This window comes from Bos taurus, chromosome 1, assembly GCF_002263795.3.
Source record: "Bos taurus isolate L1 Dominette 01449 registration number 42190680 breed Hereford chromosome 1, ARS-UCD2.0, whole genome shotgun sequence".
Lineage (NCBI taxonomy): Eukaryota > Metazoa > Chordata > Mammalia > Artiodactyla > Bovidae > Bos > Bos taurus.
The window spans coordinates 7,892,098-7,911,958 of record NC_037328.1 but is presented as its reverse complement, the minus strand read 5'-3'; the positions used below and the strand labels follow the sequence as shown (position 1 = coordinate 7,911,958).

The 19,861-nt window shown below is 38.2% G+C and overlaps 1 long non-coding RNA gene across 1 annotated transcript; it reads right to left on the bottom strand.

The window, feature by feature from the left end:
• Positions 1 to 17,411: 17,411 nt before the first annotated feature.
• Positions 17,412 to 19,122, bottom strand: LOC104970788 (uncharacterized). Its single transcript, XR_804089.4, has 2 exons — positions 19,015 to 19,122; positions 17,412 to 17,616 (listed from the first exon to the last, which is right to left on the bottom strand). It is a non-coding gene; the product is annotated as an uncharacterized lncRNA (long non-coding RNA).
• Between the last annotated feature and the right edge of the window lie 739 nt (positions 19,123 to 19,861).

The following is a 19,861-nucleotide window of genomic DNA, read 5'->3' as shown; positions in this document are numbered from 1 at the left end:
ACTTTATAGAAAGCTAAATATGATTTGTTTTTTCAGATTTTTATTTCAACAACTTTGTGCCATTCAGAAGAAGAAATTAGTTCCTACAAGTTTAATTTTCTTTCACGCAGTGAGAAAGGGGCTTTCCAAATGGCACTAGTGGTAAAGAACCCTCTTGCCAATTCAGGAACATAAGAGATATGGGTTTGATCCCTAGGTCAGGAAGATCCCCTGGAGAAATGAAATAGCAACCCACCCCAGTATTCTTGCCTGGAGAATCCCATGGACAGAGGAGCCTGGCAGACTACAGACTATGGGGTGCAAAGAGTTGGACATGATGAAAGCAACTGAGTACAGCACAGTTAAGAAATTGGGTGATCTTAATTTTTAAATTATTTATTTGTTGTATTATTAATTTTATTACAGAATCAAGCATCTTAATAGCACTTGTTACCATTCTATGATACAGTTTTGGAAATCTCTTTTGCTATAAATCCTCCTGTTTATAAGACAAACAGACTCAGTTCTCACTATTTGGTCTTGTGGATTCTAGAAAGTCTCTCCACAAACACTGAAATTGCAAATACTGAACTATTGCTTCTAGGGGATACACAAGCTTAGATTTCCCCCAAGCCTCTGCTCACATTTTCTGCCACCTAAGCACCATTTCCCTTACCATGGTAAAATATTCCTTTCTTAAGCTGAAATGGCATAAAGCAAAGAAGCAATTATCTAAGGACACACCTTGCTAATGTATACACAAAATAAATGTAGATAAAGCAGAGATGTTCAGAAACAGTTCAAAGCTATGGCAGAAGGAAGCTGAGACGCTGAGTGTAGTTCCTGGGAAGAAGTCTGGCTGAGCCACTTCTCACTGGTCTGCACTGGGTGTGTGCTGCTTTTATAACAGCTTGCTGCAAGCAATTATTGAAAACTATTTTCGATCTTTGCCTTTGTTTCATAAAATTGAAAATCCTCTTTGCATTTATTTCAGCTGACCACAACAGGAACTAATGTAGACATTTTCTTAAAGTGAAGTGGCATAAAGCAAACTTTGAAAAGCAGGGGAAACCTACATGTGGATTTGTTTGTCAATATCTTCCTGAAATTAACAAATCTCATTACAAGTAGTGTGTGTATCTGTGCCTAGTCACTCAGTCATGTCTGACTCTTTGCGACCCCATGGACCATAGACCACCAGGCTCCTCATCCATGGGATTCTGCAGGCAAGAGTACTGGAGTGGGTGACCCACTCCAGTACTTGAAGAATCTTGAAGAGAAGATTCCCTTCTCCAGGGTATCTTCCCTACCCATCATAGTAAAAATCCTACTGCTTCACAAAATCCTCTTCCTCTCTAATATGGAGAAGTTCTTGGTTTTTTTTTTAAATTCTTCTGCATCTTCCTGACCTGCAAAATCAGTCCCTCCTTCAAGTTCATAGTTTCACAACGTAAACACCTCTTGAAACGTGCACACTTCCCAGTACTAGTCGAGGTTGGTTTACCATGACCCTCAGTGATGTGATATGACCAGAAATTTCTTTGGTTTTTTAGCCTCACAGTAGACTTGTCCACTACCTTTCTTTCTTGGTGGTCAGCTCACAAATCCAGAGATTCAGCTACTTTTCTTATTTCCTATAGCTTGGTCACATGCTCTGGGTGTTACTTTCCCTCTTTCCCTCGTGGCTTCACAAACAGATGGAGGATTTCCTTTTCCTTTTGCTGGATGTGCCATGTTGGTTCATTAACATTGAGCTTGTGGCCAACAGAATGATAACCCATGCCTAGTTAGAGAAAACAAGCTTCTCTAATGCATGTATTTTCTGCATTTAGGAATACTAGGTAGCACTTCAACACTACTTTTCAGGATCATTCCAAACAGTCAAATTTAAATAAATAAAATAATAATATCGTACATAAAAAGCATAATAATGCAAAATACATGGCTTTAAATGGACTAGAAAAAGACAGTTGTTTTCCGAAACAGAGCTAAATGAGAAGGCAGAATATCACCTTGTTTTTCCTCAACTGGGAACCTTCCTATCAGGTGACTCCCCAGCACATCATTGACCAAGAACTCCCCAGCACATCTTTTCTGTACTGATTTGGGAGTTACAAATAAATTTAAGTAGCCAAATTTGGAATAACAGAATCAGAATTAATTATATAATCATGATGTCACGTGTGCAAGGTCTTTTTCAGTTAGGATATTGGAGGATGAAGATGCTACCTAAAAGAGGATGGATGAAGGAAATACTCACCTCGCCTGGTATCTTGATTTTCACAATGACTGCAAGATTAATATTAAACAAGACAATCCTGGAAAATTATATTTGTGTGTGTTGTAACTGAAATGGTTACATGATAAGGGAATGGCTTTACAAGTTATTGAACACTTCAGGGAAGATTTAATGACTGCAAAAACAGAAAAAAATAAAAAAGTTGACTGTTGCTAGTCACCTTTATAAAGGGCTGTGTTCATCAAGAGTTACATCATATACCTATGGCTGATTCATGTCGAGGTTTGACAGAAAACAACAAAATTCTGTAAAGCCACTATCCTTCAATTAAAAAATAAACAACTTTTTTAAAAAGAGTTACATCATTAAGACACATCTAACCTTCTGATGTTTCATTTATCTAAAGCTGAAATCCAGCCAGTATTCAGATCAGCTCAGTTGCTCAGTCGTGTCTAACTCTTTGCAACCCCATAGACTGCAGCACGCCTGTCCATCACCACCTCCTGGAGTTTATTCAAACTTATGTCCATTGAGTTGGTGATGCCATCCAACCACCTCATCCTCTGTCATCCCCTTCTCCTCCTGCCTTTAATCTCTCCCAGCATCAGGGTCTTTTCAAATGAGTCAGTTCTTCCCATCAGGTGGCCAAAGGATTGGAGTTTCAGCTTCAGCATCTGTCCTTCCAATGAATATTCAGTACTGATTTCCTTTAAGATGGACTGGTTGGATCTCTTTGCAGTCCAAGGGACTTCTCAAGAGCCTTCTCCAACATCACAGATCAAAAGCATCAATTCTTCAGCACTCAGCTTTCTTTACAGTCCAGCTATCACATCCATACATGACTACTGGAAAAACCATAGCCTTGGCTAGACAGAGCTTTGTTGGCAAAATAATGTCTCTGCTTTTTAATATGCTGTCTAGGTTGCTCATAACTTTTTTTCCAAGGAGCAAGCGTCTTTTACTTTCATGGCTGCAGTCACCATCTGCAGTGACTTTGGAGCCCAAGAAAATAAAGTCAGCCACTCTTTCCACCGTTTCCCTGTTTGCCATGAAGAGATGGGACCAGATGCCATGGTCTTAGCTTTCTGAATGTTGAGTTTTAAGCCAACTTTTTCACTGTCCTCTTTCACTTTCATCAAGAGGCTCTTCAGTTCTTAGTTTTCAGCCACTGTTAGTTAGGTCCAAAAATTTATACATCTCGAAAGTAATTGAAAGTTTATTATTAATACGTATGGGTCAAATATGACTGGTAGCTATTTCTTCGGAGAAGGAAATCGCAACCCACTCCAATGTTGTTGCCTGGAGAATCGCAGGGACAGGGGAGCCGGGTGGGCTGCCATCTATGAGGTCACACAGAGTTGGACATGACTGAAGCGACTTAGCAGCAGCGGCAGCTATTCCTTAAACACTCACTTATGGATCATAAGAGTGTAGATAGTATGAAGTGATAACTCTGGAGCTGATACCCACAGACCATATGCTCACATCCTGTGTGGGAAATACCTCATGGTCTGTGGATATCAGCTCCAGAGTTATCACTTCATACTATCTACACTCTTAAGACCCATAAGTGAGTGTTTAAGAAATAGCTGCCGCTGCTCCTAAGTCGCTTCAGTCGTGTTCAACTCTGTGCGACCTCATAGATGGCAGCCCACCAGGCTCCCCAGTCCCTGGATTCTCCAGGCAACAACATTGGAGTGGGTTGCCATTTCCACTCCTCAAATCTACCTCGGTTCTTCTCCTGTTACCACTTCCTTGGTTTAGACCTTCTTTAGCTCTCTTCTGACCTAGTTTGGTCACTTATTTTAAGTTGGTAAAACACCTTCATGACCCAGCAGGGCTGGAAGAAAGCGTTGGCAACTGAAGGGCTAGCAATAGCCAGCTCTCCCTTGGATAGAATCCAGTCTGCAAAGACAGTCCTATGTGTTCATTCTGTGCTCAAAAGAGGAGGTTTCTGAAAGTTAAGGGCTTTGGTATGCATCTTTATTAAACTAGCTATATTCTCCTCCCCCACCAAAAGAAAAGAAACTATTGGATAGGTAAATTAACCTCATTAAGCCTGAGTTTTCTCATCTGTAGGGTGAATAGAAAAATATGAATTCAGCTTGTTCTTCACCTCTCTGTGTTTCAACTTTATTGCACATAAAAAGGGGAAAAGTCATTTTAAAAATCAAGTTAATCAACTGAGATGTGGCAGGAGATCCACTTATAGGATTTACTTCTACTTTCAAGTTGGGATTTTGTGGCATTAATTCTAGCCATTTAGACATGTTTAGCGACTGTTTAGTCCTCAATTCTAATTCATGGCAATGCTCAAGGCAGGAAAGTTTGTTAGACCTCTGAGCCTTAGAAATGTGTGATGTTACTAAATTATGCTCTGATTGGAAGAAGAAAAACAGATACATTTCAGTTACTGGATCATGGACTTCTAGGATCAATTAGAATCAGAACTAAAATATTTCATGTTTAACTTATATAGCAAGGATGTATTTATCTTTCTTATTTAATAGAGCTATAACTGTTAAAACTTCTTAGCAAATTCCTTTGGCTTGTATTCTCCTAAAAGTAAATCATTTTAAGCTTAATTGACATTAGGCCAGTTTTACAATGACCAAAGCTTCCCTTGGGTTGGTTTTGAAAGGGAAGGTATCTTGTTATCAGTTATTTCCAATAAAAATTTCTGCTTTTCACTCCACTTAGCTCTCCCACCCTCTACTTCCTCTACTCTTCTCTTCAAAGCAGAACACTTACTTAACAAAAGCAGGAACTATTTAGAAATCAGACAGACTGACCCAGTAGCTAAGAAATTGCAAAAATATATCCTCATTTCAGTCAGTTTTTGGACTTCACTTTTTCATCATCAGCAAGAAAAGAATGAGTACCCCTCAAGCCCTTCCATATCTGTCTTTCTGAGGAAAGATGAACTGCTCAGGACTCAAAGAGGAGGTAACAGTGATTGTAAACAAAAGACTAGAAGCTCTGGCAGGCTTGCCACACAGTCCTTCAATAAATTCCAAAGGATTACTTTAGGCTTGCTGTCATAGGCATGAAAGTGCATCAGGCAGAGGGGAATCATCCAGTGCTAGCCTCTGCTAGGCATAATATGCTGACCTTAAACACAGACAATCTGCGAGACAGAAGTAGAGCTCTTGGCAAATTACCTACAATAACTTATTTAGGGGTATGTCTAATTTTGGGTGTGTTTTTCACTATATTTATTTACTTGGCAAGTCTTTGAATTCCATCCATGCAGAAGTCAGCCAGTCGGCCAGCACGACGGACTTGATGGATTGCCTGTCTACTGTACTACACTCTGAACGTCAGCATTTTTTGTGAGGTTAGGCAGAAGATAAAAAGATCTCAATTTAGGAGTCATTGTTTCATTGTTACATGAGCAAGTGGTGCCAGCCTCTAAAGATATAAATAGTAAATGAATTGAGGCCAGAGAGCCAGGGGTGAAGCCTTGTTTAAGCTGAAGCTATTTATGCATTGGGATAAATCAGTAGGAAACAGGTCAAGGTGAAGTCAGAGAGCTTGAAACAATTGTTTGTACCTTATCATAAAGAGGTTTTCCTTTTCCATCTATCAGTCAACCTCCACAAGAAAACCATTAGATACAAGAAAACCTTGCCTCTGCCAACAGCTTCTGTTAGCTAAATCTGAGGTTTCCCTAATAGTCCATAACTCTAGAATATCAAATATAAAACAGTGATGCTTGGCTAATGGTATTTTGGCAGGGGTATACATTTGCTTGGATCTTTCAAGTAGTTCTATTTTTTGGTTCTGTACCTATTTTGCCTTTACAGGAGATTTTTTATGGAAAATGACATATTTTTATTAATGTTGTCGTAATCTGTTTTCTACCTAGTGCAGTAATCAGATCTCAATTTGAAGAGGATTCAAACTATAAACAGAAAAATAATCTAGATTCTTACATAACATCACATGCAAGTGTGGTGTCTAGAGCCATTAAGGGCCTAAATGAAAGTGGTAAAATAGTACAGTTTATAGATAAAAGGTTATAGAATATCTTTGTGGCAGGATCTTGAAAAGATATCCTTAAAAAATTATCAAAAACACAAATATAAAGCAAAAAAAATTGATCATTTTTACTACATTGAGATAAAGATTTCTAATCAATGAATCACAGCATAGACAAAAATTAAAGGCAGGTGGCCAAAAGGCAAAAGGTAATTGAAATTTGTAAAATATTATAGGATAGATTTCTATAAATGAGCAAAGAAATAAATGAAGATACTCCCTGGGAAAGAAGAAAAGGCGAAACACACATTAGCAGAGCAAGTTATTTTTATTTGAATATAATTGCTTTACAATGTTGGGTTAGTTTCTGCTGTACAGTGATGTGAATCAGTAATATGCATATATCCCCTCCCTCCTGAGCCTCTCTCTCACTGCCCCCCGCCATCCCACCTACCTAGGTCATCTTTATAGAAGAAACTAGAAAACATATAAAGAGATATTTAAAGCCATTAAATGATGAATAGTGTCATGGTAATGAGACAATGGAAATAGCAATGAGATTTTTACTTTGCACCTTTAAGACAAAGACTAAATAATGCCATGTACTGGTGCGAATTCAATGATATAGGAGCCCTGGTGAAGATGCAAAATAGAAAGATTATTGCTTTTGTAATCTTAATTTTGCTATTGGGCATGTGGCTCAAAGGTAGTCCATAAAGGGTAAAGTCAAATATATTAACTATCAAAACCTTAAAAAATACAGTGATACACAATTATACTCTTATACCCTAAAAATACAATTTGAAAAATAAAAATACAGCAATACACAAAGCAGTCTGTAACAAATAGTCATATCCATACTATCTAGAATTACCAATGGTAACATTTTCTCACATTGTCAATCAATTTTTTAAGAGTTAAGATCCTGTAGATAATACCAAATTTCTCTTTAATCATCTTTCCCACCTCCTGCTCTCCCTTTATTAATAATTTATAAAGGCATTACATTGTATAAAACTGACTGTGTATAAAATGATATGCAGTAAAATATATATCTTCCTTCCATTTCTTTGTTTTATCTTCTTCCTATTCCTGAACCCCTGTCACTCAGTAATTCCTTGAATCCTGACTTAACTACCCATTCCCAGGTGGCACTAGTGATAAAGAACCCACCTGTCAATGCAGGAGATGCAAGAAATATGGGTCAATCTCTGGGTCAGGAAGATCCCCTGAAGGAGGGCCTGGCAACCCACTTCCATATTCTTGCCCAGAGAATCCCATGGACAGAGAAACATGGTGGGCTATAGTCCACAGGTTTGCAAAGAGTCAGACACAACTGAAGCAACTTAAAGCACAATATAACATGAGTTTTGGAGACGCTCTCCACAGAAACAAATATGCACGTATTATCCCCTTTTATGACAAAGGTATGTTAAAGTTTAAAATCAGTTCATTGACCAACCAGTAATGTTATTCCTCATCCAAACTGACATGCTTTTTGCTTTACTTCTTTAATCCTCCCTTTTCAGAAGGCCCTTTCGCCCCCCTCTCCCGCCTCCTCCCCATTCTTCTTTCAACCTGGCTTCCTCTCCTCCCTTGAAACCTTTGATGTTAGTACTTGGATCTGAAGTTCTGTGTCTCTACAGGAGGTTTTCTGAAAGACTGTATTCTTGTATTTAAGGTCTTCCCTGGTGGCGCAGAGGTTAAAGCGTCTGCCTACAATGTGGGAGACCTGGGTTCGATCCCTGGGTTGGGAAGATCCCCTGGAGAAGGAAATGGCAACACACTCCAGTATTCTTGCCTGGAGAATCCCATGGACAGAGGAGCTTGGTGGGCTACATCCATGGGTCGCAGAGTCGGACACGACTGAGCGACTTCACTTTCACTTTCAGAAGGCAGTATGTGGCCTTCCTTTTTTTTGTGGGGGTGGGGGGTCTGCTATCAAACCTTCCCCCCCCTCAACTAAACAGTGCATCATGTGAAGTCCTCCTTGACCAGGGATTGAACTTATACCCCCTTCAGTGGAAGCATGGATTCTTAACCGCTGGACCTCCAGGGAAGTCCCAACATCTTTTATTTCATAAGTCAAATCTGGATAGCTGGCTATTCTCAACCTTTAAGCCACCCAAGGAGCTTCTCATATGCTTCTTATGGCTGTGAGTAGGAACCCTGTTCAGGTAGATGATGAGGTCAGTGGACTGTCAGAGGGTCCCTGGAAGCTGCTGGCTGGAGATTGCAATGTCAGGTGGGAACCTACATTTTCGTTGCTCTACACCTCCTCAGGGTTCATTGTATTCTCCTACTATCTTAAGCCTATAATCAAGAAGAGAAGGGCCACCACCACATCCTGCACAGAAAATTAGGTTCCTAATTTTAGTGCAATCTTGTCTAGTGAGAATGTGTTTCTTTTTTCCATTTGGGGAGAAAAACATTTTCTACTCTGAGAATCCTCATGGATTCACTCAAATCTGAATCCCCAGCATCACCCAGAAGACAAATGAATGAAAATGATCAAAGCAGTGCAAATTCTACATCTTCATCAACTGTCCTGTCTCCACCTCCAGAAGCTCTCAAGTACCTTTAGATAGACCTTGCCTTTCCAGCAGGTGGGCTGGCTGAGCTAGCTCTCACTTGCAGGTTCCAGGATGAAATTGGTTTCCGCCTTTGTAGCTTCTGTCCCGGGACAGCAATTTTCATTATCTGTGGTCCACCTTTGCTCACCTCTTGGATCTATCTAAACTGATGAGTCTTTTTTCTCCTCACACATCTGATTCCTTAGTGACAGGCTAGCTTGTCCAAGTTCTCTCTCACTTCTGTTGTATCAATCTCTTGACTTTTAACCTGGCTTTTTAACTTTTGGGGCCTTTCTGTAGGACATATTTGATTGCCTGTTATAATTTCAGGATTCTTCTAAGTTCCTATTTTATTTGTCAGCATTTTTTAAATTAATTAACTTATTATAATTGGAGGTTTATTACTTTACAATATTGTGGTGGGTTTTGCCATACATTGACATGAATCAGCTACAGGTGTACACGTGTCTCCCTGTCCTGAAACCCCCTCCCACCTCCCTCTCCATTCCATTCCTCTGGGTTGTCCCAGTGGGCTGGCTTCAAGTGCCCTGTTTCATGCATTGAACTTGGACTGGTCATCTATTTCACATATGGTAATATACATGTTTCAATGCTATTTTCTTAAATCATCCCATCCTCACCTTCTCTCACAGAGTCCAAATGTCTGTTCTTTACATCTGTGTCTCTTTTGCTGTCTTGCATATAGAGTCATCATTACTATCTTTCTAAATTCCATATTTATGTGTTAATATACTATATTGGTGTTTTTCTTTCTGACTTACTTCACTGTGTATAATAGGCTCCATTTTTATCCACCTCATTAGAACTGACTCAAATGTGTTCTTTTTAATAGCTTGCTAACACTCCATTGTGTATATGTACCACAGCTTTCTTATCCATTCATCTGCTGATGGCCATCTAGGTTGCTTCCACGTCCTGGCTATTGTAACCAGTGCTGCGATGAACATTGGGGTACACGTGTCTCTTTCAATTCTGGTTTCCTTGGTGTGTATGCCCAGCAGTAGGATTTCTGGGTCGTATGGCAGTTCTATTTCAGTTTTTTAAGGACTCTCCACAGTGTTCTCCATAGTGGCTGTACTAGTTTGTATTCCCACCAATAGTGTAAGAGGGTTCCCTTTTCTCCACACCCTCTCCAGCATTTATTGCTTGTAGACTTTTGACCATTCTGACTGGCATGAAATGGTACCTCATAGTGGTTTTGATTTGCATTTCTCTGATAATGAGTGATGTTGAGCATCTTTTCATGTGTTTGTTAGCCATCTGTATGCCTTCTTTGGAGAAATGTGTGTTTAGTTCTTTGGCCCATTTTTTGATTGGGTAGTTTATTTTTCTGGTATTGAGCTGCATGAGCTGCTTGTATATTTTTGAGATTAATTCTTTGTCAGTTGCCTCATTTGCTATTATTTCCTTCCATTCTGAAGGCTGTCTTTTCACCTTGCTTATAGTTTCCTTCATTGTGCAAAAGCTTTTAAGTTTAATTAGGTCCCATTTGTTTATTTTTGCTTTTCTTTCATTACTCTGAGAGGTGGGTCATAGAGGATTTCGCTGTGATTTATGTCAGAGAGTATTCTGCCTATGTTTATTTTATTTTTTGTTTGGTTGCTCTGAGTCTTAGTTGTGGGATGTAGTTCCCTGACCAGAGATTGAACCTGCACCCCTGCATTGGGAGTGTGGAGTCTTACTTACTGGACCACAAGGGAAGTCCCTACCAGCATTATTTGACCCAATTATGTCTTCAATTAATGCTGAGTGCAGTTACTCCCCAGGCTTCTGCTTTTGCAAAAAGAGTAGCTCTAGCCTAGTTCATTATTATGAGGTCCTTGTGTGCCTTTGCCTCCTACGTCCTTCTTCCTATCTCTACTCTGTCTCTTCACACTGGTACCTGGGTTAGCATGGACAATGCTATTTCCCAGGAAGTCTCTGTTGGGCTCACTCTGTTTTCCTCTGAGGTTTATTCACACCATGCTGTGTCTCAACTCTGTTCACTTGTGATACCCATATCTGGGAAGACATATCTTGGAACAAGTAGCTAATACTCATTCTTTCTATTTTTCTCCAGAAGCCAAATTCTATAATATCTTGATCATCTGCAAAGGATGACTAAGGAATGAAATACACTCAATTTTTTTTAACAGAGATGGAAAATAAGAAGCAAAAAAAAAAATTAAGTAAAATTACAATTAGGTCCCCAGTTTTATGGGTTGAATCACTGCCCAATCTCACTCATCCTCCAAAAAAGATAGGCTGGTATCCAAATCCCCAATACCTCAGATTGTGACCTTATTTGGAAATAAGGTTTTTGCATATGCAAATAGTTGAATTAAAATACAGTCACTCTGGAGAATACACTCCTAATCCAGCATAACTGGTGTCCTTATAAGGATGACCCTGTGAGGACAGACAGAGCATCGAGTGAGGATGAGGACACAGATCAGAGCAGACAAGACAATGGAGCCAAATATTGCTGGTTTTCACCAGAAACTGGGAACAAAGTGTTGAAATTAAATAAAAAATACAGACCAAGTTTGAGACTTCCCCAAACAGACAAAAACCCCTAAGCCATGTAAGTGAAAGTAAATCAACTGTTTTCATGAACATAAAGGAAACTTAAGTTATTATTTTGTAAATACTTCTGGCAATTATAAAGGAAACTTAAGTCATCTTCCTAAAACTGGTATGAGATAATCACTTTAACCAGTCTCCTGACATTTATAAATTCCCATTGTGATGACCATTATTGTTAAAGTCAGTTGCTACAGCTGCTGCTAAGTCGATTCAGTCGTGTCCGACTCTGTGTGACCCCATAGATGGCAGCCCATCAGGCTCCCACGTCCCTGGGATTCTCCAGCCAAGAACACTGGAGTGGGTTGCCATTTCCTTCTCCAGTGCATGAAAGTGAAAGTGAAAGTGAAGTCATGTCCAACTGTTAGCGACCCCATGGACTGCAGCCCACCAGGCTCCTCTGTCCATGGGATTTTCCAGGCAAGAGTACTGGAGTGGGGTGCCATTGCCTTCTCCAAAAGGTCAGTAACATCCTCATTTTCACTTTACAAGCCATCAAGTCACTTCATGCTCCCAAACTTCATATTAGCCTTTGAATTTGGAAGCTCCCAGTTCATGAACGCTTTTCATATACACAATAAACTCTTACCGTGTGTGTGCTCAGTTGTTCAGTCATGTCTGACTGCTTGTGACTCCATGAACTGTAGCTTGCCAGGCTCCTCTCTCGTGGAGTGGGTTGTCCCTTCCTCCCCCAAGGGATATTTCTGACCCAGGAATCAGAACCGCTTCTCCTGCAGCTCCTGCCTTGGTAGGTGGATTCTTTACTACTGAACCACCTGGGAAGCCTGGATACCACTTATTATTAATTTGGTGGTTTTAAATTTGCATTCTCTGAATTTTTGACAGAAACATGGAATATATTGTCCCTCAGAACCCTCAGAAGGAACCAACCTCGTCTAGGATACACTGTTATGGCAGCTGTAAGAAACTAATATACCAGTCTTGGGTGAAGTAAGAAACAAACAGGCAGAGATACTGCAACTAGATTAATGGGTTATCCAATTATTTCCATGGAGAATAAGACCTGTTAACAACATGAAGGCTAAGTTCTAATTCGCAAAGACATATGTATTTCTCCTGTGTTCCTGTTTCCAGTAGAATGCCATCATTTGGGAAGATAAAGTATTTTTTCTTTTCTACAAATCATTTTTTGCACATCATAAAATATAGGCCATCAAAGAATAAACTTTCCCAGTAATTCATTCAGTTTTATATAACAGTAAAATATGCAGTACAGGAAAGAATATATTTTACCATGGCTACATGATCGACATTTTGAATTCAATTTGTAACAGAACTAGTTTGTCAGCAGATTATTAAACTGCTATTAATAAAGCTAGTGGATGTGATGGAATTCAAGGATGATGCCATTAAGGTGTTGCATTGAATATGTCAGCAAATCTGGAAGACCCAGCCATGGCCATAGGACTGGAAAAGGTCAATCTTCATCCCACTTCCCAAGAAGGGTAGTACTAAAGAATGTTCTAACCATCAGAAAAGTGTACTCATCTCCCATGCTAGTAAGTTCATACTTCAAATCTTGCATGCTAGTCTTCAACATTATGTGAACCAAGAGATTCCAGATGTCCAACCTGGGTTTAGAAAGGGCTGAGGAACTAGAGATCAAATTGCCAACATTTGCTGCATCATAGAGGAAGCAAGGGAATTCCAGAAAACCATCTATCACTGTTTCACTGACTATACCAAAATCTTTCACTGTGTGGATCATAGTAAACTGTGGAAAGCTCTTAAAGAGATGGGAATACCAGACCATCTTACCAGTCTCCTGAGAAACCTGTATATGGGTCAAGAAGCAACAGTTAGAGCCTTGTATGGAACAACTGGTTGCTTCAAGGTTGAGAAAGGAGTTTGACAGGACTGTCTGCTGTCACCCTGTTTGTTTAACCTATACACTGAGCACATCATGAGAAATGCCAGTCTGGATGAGTTACAAGCTGGGATCAGGATAAGTGGGAGAAACATCAATAACATCAGATATGTGGATGATACTACTCTAATGGCAGAAATCAAAGAAGAACTAGAGAGCTTCTTAATGAGGGTGAGGGAAGAGAGTGAAAGAACTGGCTTAAAACTAAGTATTAAAAAAAACTCAGATCATGGGACCCAGCACCATTCCTTCATGGCAAATAGAAGGGGAACAGTAGAAGTAGTGACAGATTTCCCCTTCTTGGGCTCTGAAATCACTGCAGATGGTGACTGCAGCCATGAAATCAGAAGATTGCTTCTTGGCAGGAAAGCTATGACACACCTGGACGGTGTGTTGAAAAGCAGAAACATTACTCTGCCAACAAAGGTCTGTATAGTCAAGGCTATGGTCTTCCCAGTGGTCACATACAGGTGTGAAAGCTGGACTGTAAAGAAGGTAGAATGCCAAAGAATTGATGCCTTCAAACTGTGGTGCCGGATAAGACTCCTGAAAGTCCCTTGGACAGCAAAGAGATCAATCTAGTCAATCTTAAGTGAAATCAAGCCTGAATATTCATTGGAAGGACTGATGCTGAAGCTAAAGTGCCAGCATTTTGGTCATCTGATGGGAACAACTGACTCATTGGACAAATCCCTGATGCTGGAAAGATTGAGGGCAGACGAAGAAGAAGAAGTCAGAGGATGAGATGGCTAGATGGCATCACGGATGCAATGAACATGAACTTGGGCAAACCTCAGGAAATGGTGAGGGACAGGGAGGCCTGCCGTGCTGCAGTCCATGGCATCTCAAAGAGTTGGACTCGACTGGGTGATTAAACAACAACTGCTGTTGGTCAATTGGAAAAACAAAATTCTGAATCAGTAGTCTGAGTGTTTGAGTCTCTTGAATATACTCAAGGAAATAGATTGACAGACAGGGATAATATATGCACACACATGTATAGTAATATTATTTTTTGTTTTGACTTATTTATTTCAATACACATTTCTAAATATACAATATATGATAGTATATAATTTAACTTTTGAAAAGTGTAGAAATGTTATAATATTGATTCTCAAATTAATCTGAATTGATCCTCACAACCTTCTTTTTAACTATGGATTAAAAAGAAATCTGTGACTTCTCTCCTTGCACATAGAATAGTGTGGTGATTGCTTATTTCTCCTCTCCTGCAAGCTGTTCTGAGATGAAGTCCTTAGTTGAAAGTAGTGCAATAGAGGACATTCCTTGAAGACTTACTATGCACCAGTCACATGTGCTAAAGCTTTAATCATTGTCACATGAAGCAGCAAACCCAGAAGGTTTGACTAGCACCAGTGTCAATTGTTCCAAGTTACCAGACCTCCGTTTCCATTCAGTATTGGGTTGGATGCCACTTCAAACAATATGATTGATACCAGATTAATCTTTTTAATATTCTAATGTGTTTTTAAGATAGTGGAGTATACCAGACATTTTGTTATTCCAAGGCAGTGTTTGTCTTTCTTTACAGACATAGCCTGAATTTCGTACTCCAACTGCAAAGCTTGGAATCCTACTTCTGCCCACTAAATTTATTTCGCAGTGAGCAATTGCCAATAGCTGGCACTCATATAGTTTTGAACTGATATTAAAAAGAATTTGTCAACTTGGGTGAATATCATTAAATATAAGAAACATGTTTACTCCTTTCCCTTTTTTCGGAAGAACTTGAAGAATTCTTCATGTGATGACAACAGGAAATTAAATCAAGTCCAAATCACATTTTTGTGTTCGATTTTTTTTTTTTTTTTTTTAGTATTTGGAAATGCTCACTTATATTATTCTTCAGATTCGTTTCCTTACTATGAAATTGACACAAATGCTAAGAAACAAAATATCCCACAGTTCACTTCACAAGTACTTGCCAATACATGGCAGCAAAAGAAAATCACCTATACTAATTTAGCGTAATTACATTATATCTGTTGGAACTAGATAGATATCGATGGCCAGATTTGGGCCTGCAGGGCTTAAATTACATACAGTTGTAAAATATGTTTCAGTAATTTCTTTATGACTAGATCAACATTTCCCAAATTAATCACCTCGTGTTGTCTCTTTGTTTCATTTTTTTTAAATGTCTTTCCATGTCATCAAAATGGCAACATAGGAGACTCCTAAACTCTCACCATAAACCCCACCCTTGGCATAGCGCTACACAATCAGGAAGGAACCTCCAACTCCCAGCTTCTCTCTAGGAAGAAAAAGGTTGGATCAAACATCTCGCACCCCAACTTTTAAGGCTGACACCTGAAGAACATGCCTGCAATTCACCTAATTCAGAAAGCATACAGGACTTGAGTTCATGACTCCCAGGGGACTATAGAAATTAAGGAAGCAGTTGTTGGTGGACAGTGCTCACTCACCATGGCTATCCCCTCAAGGAGGTCCAATGCAGAGGTAGCAGGCAGAAACATCTATCTCCCAGTCTTTCCCTGATAAGGGTTTAACTGAATACTTTATAAAATGATGCCTGAAGGTCCAGATTCTAATTAGCACGCATCTCAGGGCTGACTGTGATCTACCTGGAACCCAAAAGAGTCAGTGGGCACTTTTCCCACTTCTGTCTGTGGCTTACTACAATAAAACCAAGACATCGGTGTATCCCTGAGAGGAGTTTGTCCACACATCTGGCACACAAACCTCTATGGAGAAGACCCAAGGGACTGGCGAAGCTAATGGAGCTCAACATTCATGAGTCCTCCAGGGACTATACCAAACAGTTTCTTTTTAGTCACGTGGATACTCCCTCTGACTCAGCACAGAGTAAGCAAAACTGCCCAGCTTCAGTTTCCCCCTGATAGAAGCGAATTTAATATCCTGATATTCCCAGCTACTGCTTAAAGATACACATAGAATAAAAGTGAAACGATGGGAAGAGATAATCTATGCACATAGGAATTAAAAGAAATTAGGGGCATATATACTTATATCAAACAAAATAAAACATTAAGTCAAAGACTGTAGCAAAATCAAAAGGTCATTCTATGTTGATAACAGAGTAACTTAAGTAAAAAAAAAAAAAAGTGAAGTCTCTCAGTTGTGTCCGACTTTTTGCAACCCCATGGACTGTAACCTTCGAGGTTCCTCCATCCATGGCATTTTCCTTAATCAAAAGGATACAATAATTATTTAATTCACCTAACACTGAAGAACCTGAATATAGAAAGCAAATTTTAATAGATCTGAAGAAAGAGATAACAATCAATGTAATAAAGGTCTTTAATATTCTACTTGCAATGAGCATTCACACAGAATATCAATAAACATTAGACTCAAATAATATTATAGTCAAAATATACAACATTCCAACCAGCAGGAGCAGGATAAGCATTTTTCTTAAGCACATGTGAAATATTCTCCAGGATAGATCACATGTTAGGCTACAAAATAAGTCTTGAAGATTTAAGAAGACTGAAATCATATCAAGCATTTTTTTTCAACCAAAATTATATGAAACTAGAAATCAGTTCCAACTGATTTTAAAGAAAACTGGAAAGCTCCAAACTATGTGGAGACTAAAAACACGCACCTGAGCAATCAGTAGTTTAAAGAAGAAATCAAAAGAAAAAAAAAAATCTTGAGACAATTGAAAAAGGAAGCACAAGAAACCAAAGCTTATGGGATGCAGCAAAAGTAGTTCTAAGAGGAAAATTTATAGCAATAACAGTCTACATTAAAAGAAGAAAAGAGAGAATTCAACCTAATTTAACACTTCAAGGAATAAGAAGATGAAGAACAAAGTAAATTCAAAGTTAACAGAAGGAAGAAAATAACAAAGACCAAAACAGAAATAAAGAAATAACTAGGGATTATAAAGAAAATAGAAAAGATTAGTGAAAATAAGAACTAGTGAAAATAAGAACTTTTTTTTAAGATAAACAAACTTGAGAAAGCTTTACTAAACTAATTAAGGAAAAAACAAAGTAAATTCAAGTAATATCAGAAAGAGGAGATACTAAAACTTATAACACAGAAATACAGATCATAGGAAATTACCATGAATAATTACATGCCACCAAATTTGATAACATAGAAAAGATAGATAAATATAGAAAAATACACTTACCAAGACTGAATCATGAAGAATTAAAAAAATCTTTACTGATCAAATCCGTACCCAAAATCAAAAACCTCCTAACAAAGAAAAGTCCAGGACCAGATGGTCTCATTGATAAATTCAACCAAATATTTAAAGAAAAACTAATACCATCCTTTGCAAGCTTGTCAAAAAGTCTGAATAGGAGAGAACATTTCCAAGTTGATTTTACAAAGCCAGACAAGGACACCTACAGAAAAAGAAAATTATAGGTCAGCTGTCTCTGATAAGCATAGATACAACAATCCTCAACAAAATATTAGCAAATCTAATTAAGAATACATTAAAAGAATCATATACCACAATCAAGTAAGATTTATTCCAAGAATACGTACCATTTCAATGTATGAAAATCAATTAATATGATACAGCACATTAACAAAATGAAGGATAAAATCACATGATCACCTCCATAGATGCAGAAAAAGGTACTTGAAAAAATTCAGTATCTCTTTATGATAACAATTCAATGAAAAGAGTAAAGAAGAAATGTAACTTAATGTAATAAAGGCCATGTATAACAAACTCATAGCTAATAACATACTCAGTGGTGAAAAATTGAAAACTTTTCCTCTAAGATCACACAACCATGTCTCTACTTGACCAATGAAGAAAATGAGAAATGTTGAATTTTTTTGTAATAGTCACAGAGCTAATAAATAATACAATTGGAACATGGATTCAATTTTTGATTCTATATACCATACTCTTTGCCTCACCTTTTACTACTACTATCTTCTCTGTTACTCACATCTACATTAACCATAAAATCTAGCACAGTGATTTCCTTACAATTCATGAAAAATATTTGGGAATGAAAGAGATATTATAATTAGCCCTTCCTTCTAGCAGGTAAAATGTTCTTCTCTGCTTTACTAAGGAGAAGACAAAGGCTTATTGAAATTGTGTTTGTCTGAAATGAGTATGTCATGGAATGTGAAGTGTATTAATTTTCTGTCTTTTGGCCATGCTGGATACTGTCATTGTTTGAGTCAAAACCACTTCCTGTTTCAGGCTCATTAACCATAGAGAAGTTACTTGTCCATCTTCAAAACAATAAAAATTTCACCAAAGAAGACTTTATTTCAAAGGTAAACATTATACATGGCATTTCAAATTCTTTTCATTGGCAGACAATATATAGGAAAGTATTAGGCCAAGACACAAACTGAAGTGTCAAGCTCTTGTTATCGAGACAACAAAAACATTATGGAAACACACTCTTGGTTTTGAAATTTTTATGGAATGAGTTCTCATGATTACAAATCAAAACTTTTAAGACAAGAAGACTAACTGGTCCCCCCCAAATCCAAACAAAATTGCTTTGTTACAAAATATTTCCTTCCTTTTATTTTCTTCTGTGCTTTGTGAAGCCTCCTGAAATGATAGTCATCCTAAAAAATGCATTACAAATATTCATCAAAAAGTAGGAAGTCAAATTGGCATTTATTTTAAATATTGCATGACAGTTAACATTCTGGTTTTTTCTTTCCTCTGATTTTTTCGGTCCTTGGACTATGAAAAACTTTCGGCATGACTAAAGAAATTTGGAACATAAATCAATAAAGAAAAAAAAAAAAAGACTCACCAGATTTAAGGAACTGAGTCATCTAAAATAGCTAAAAACACCACCTGCATTTCAGCTGCAAATGTGAATCAGGTCACAGGGAAGGGGTAGGACTTTTGGTTTTATGTTCAGCTGAAAAAAAAAAAGAAGCAAGAGTAACAATTTATGTATTTATTCTTCTCTATCTCTATAATTCTGTGTTTCAAATTTTAAAGTGATTTGAAACATCAGGCTGGCCAAAAAGTTCATTTGAGTATTTCTGTACCATCTTATGGAAAAACTCGAATGAACTTTTTGGCCAACCCTATACAACTCAGATTGTAATGAGAGTTTTCATTTTTCCTCTTTTAAGTGGTGTCATTGAAATGGAATGGAGTGAAGGTCCTGTAGTAATGAAGAGAAAACCCAGAAGTCATGATGCTACGTAGTGTGAGATGTTCACTTTTTGAAATCCCTGAAGATTTTGGCAGAAGTCAGGATGAAGAGCAAGTTTGTAAGAGACCAGTGGCCAAACACCCATGAATTTGAGGAGAAGTGATCGGAAGGTTAGCCGATGACAGTAATGAGGAAGGTCAAAGATCAGACACAGTCAAAGATCTCAATGGGAAGGAATGATATCATTGGTCAAAGATATCAGTGGGAAGAAGCAGTAAGGAGCCAAGAGAATGTTGATCGTCTCGCCTGACCCCTCAGTTTGTCAAGTATATAAGAATGATACACTGCCCAGAGCAGCTTCTTTTCAGTGTCCTTGGAGAACTCTCAGGTTTCATTTAGCAAAAGGAAACATAAGAGCATTCTCAGAAAAGCTAAGGATCTGCATTTCTCTGATAATGAGTGATGTTGAGCATCTTTTCATGTGTTTGTTAGC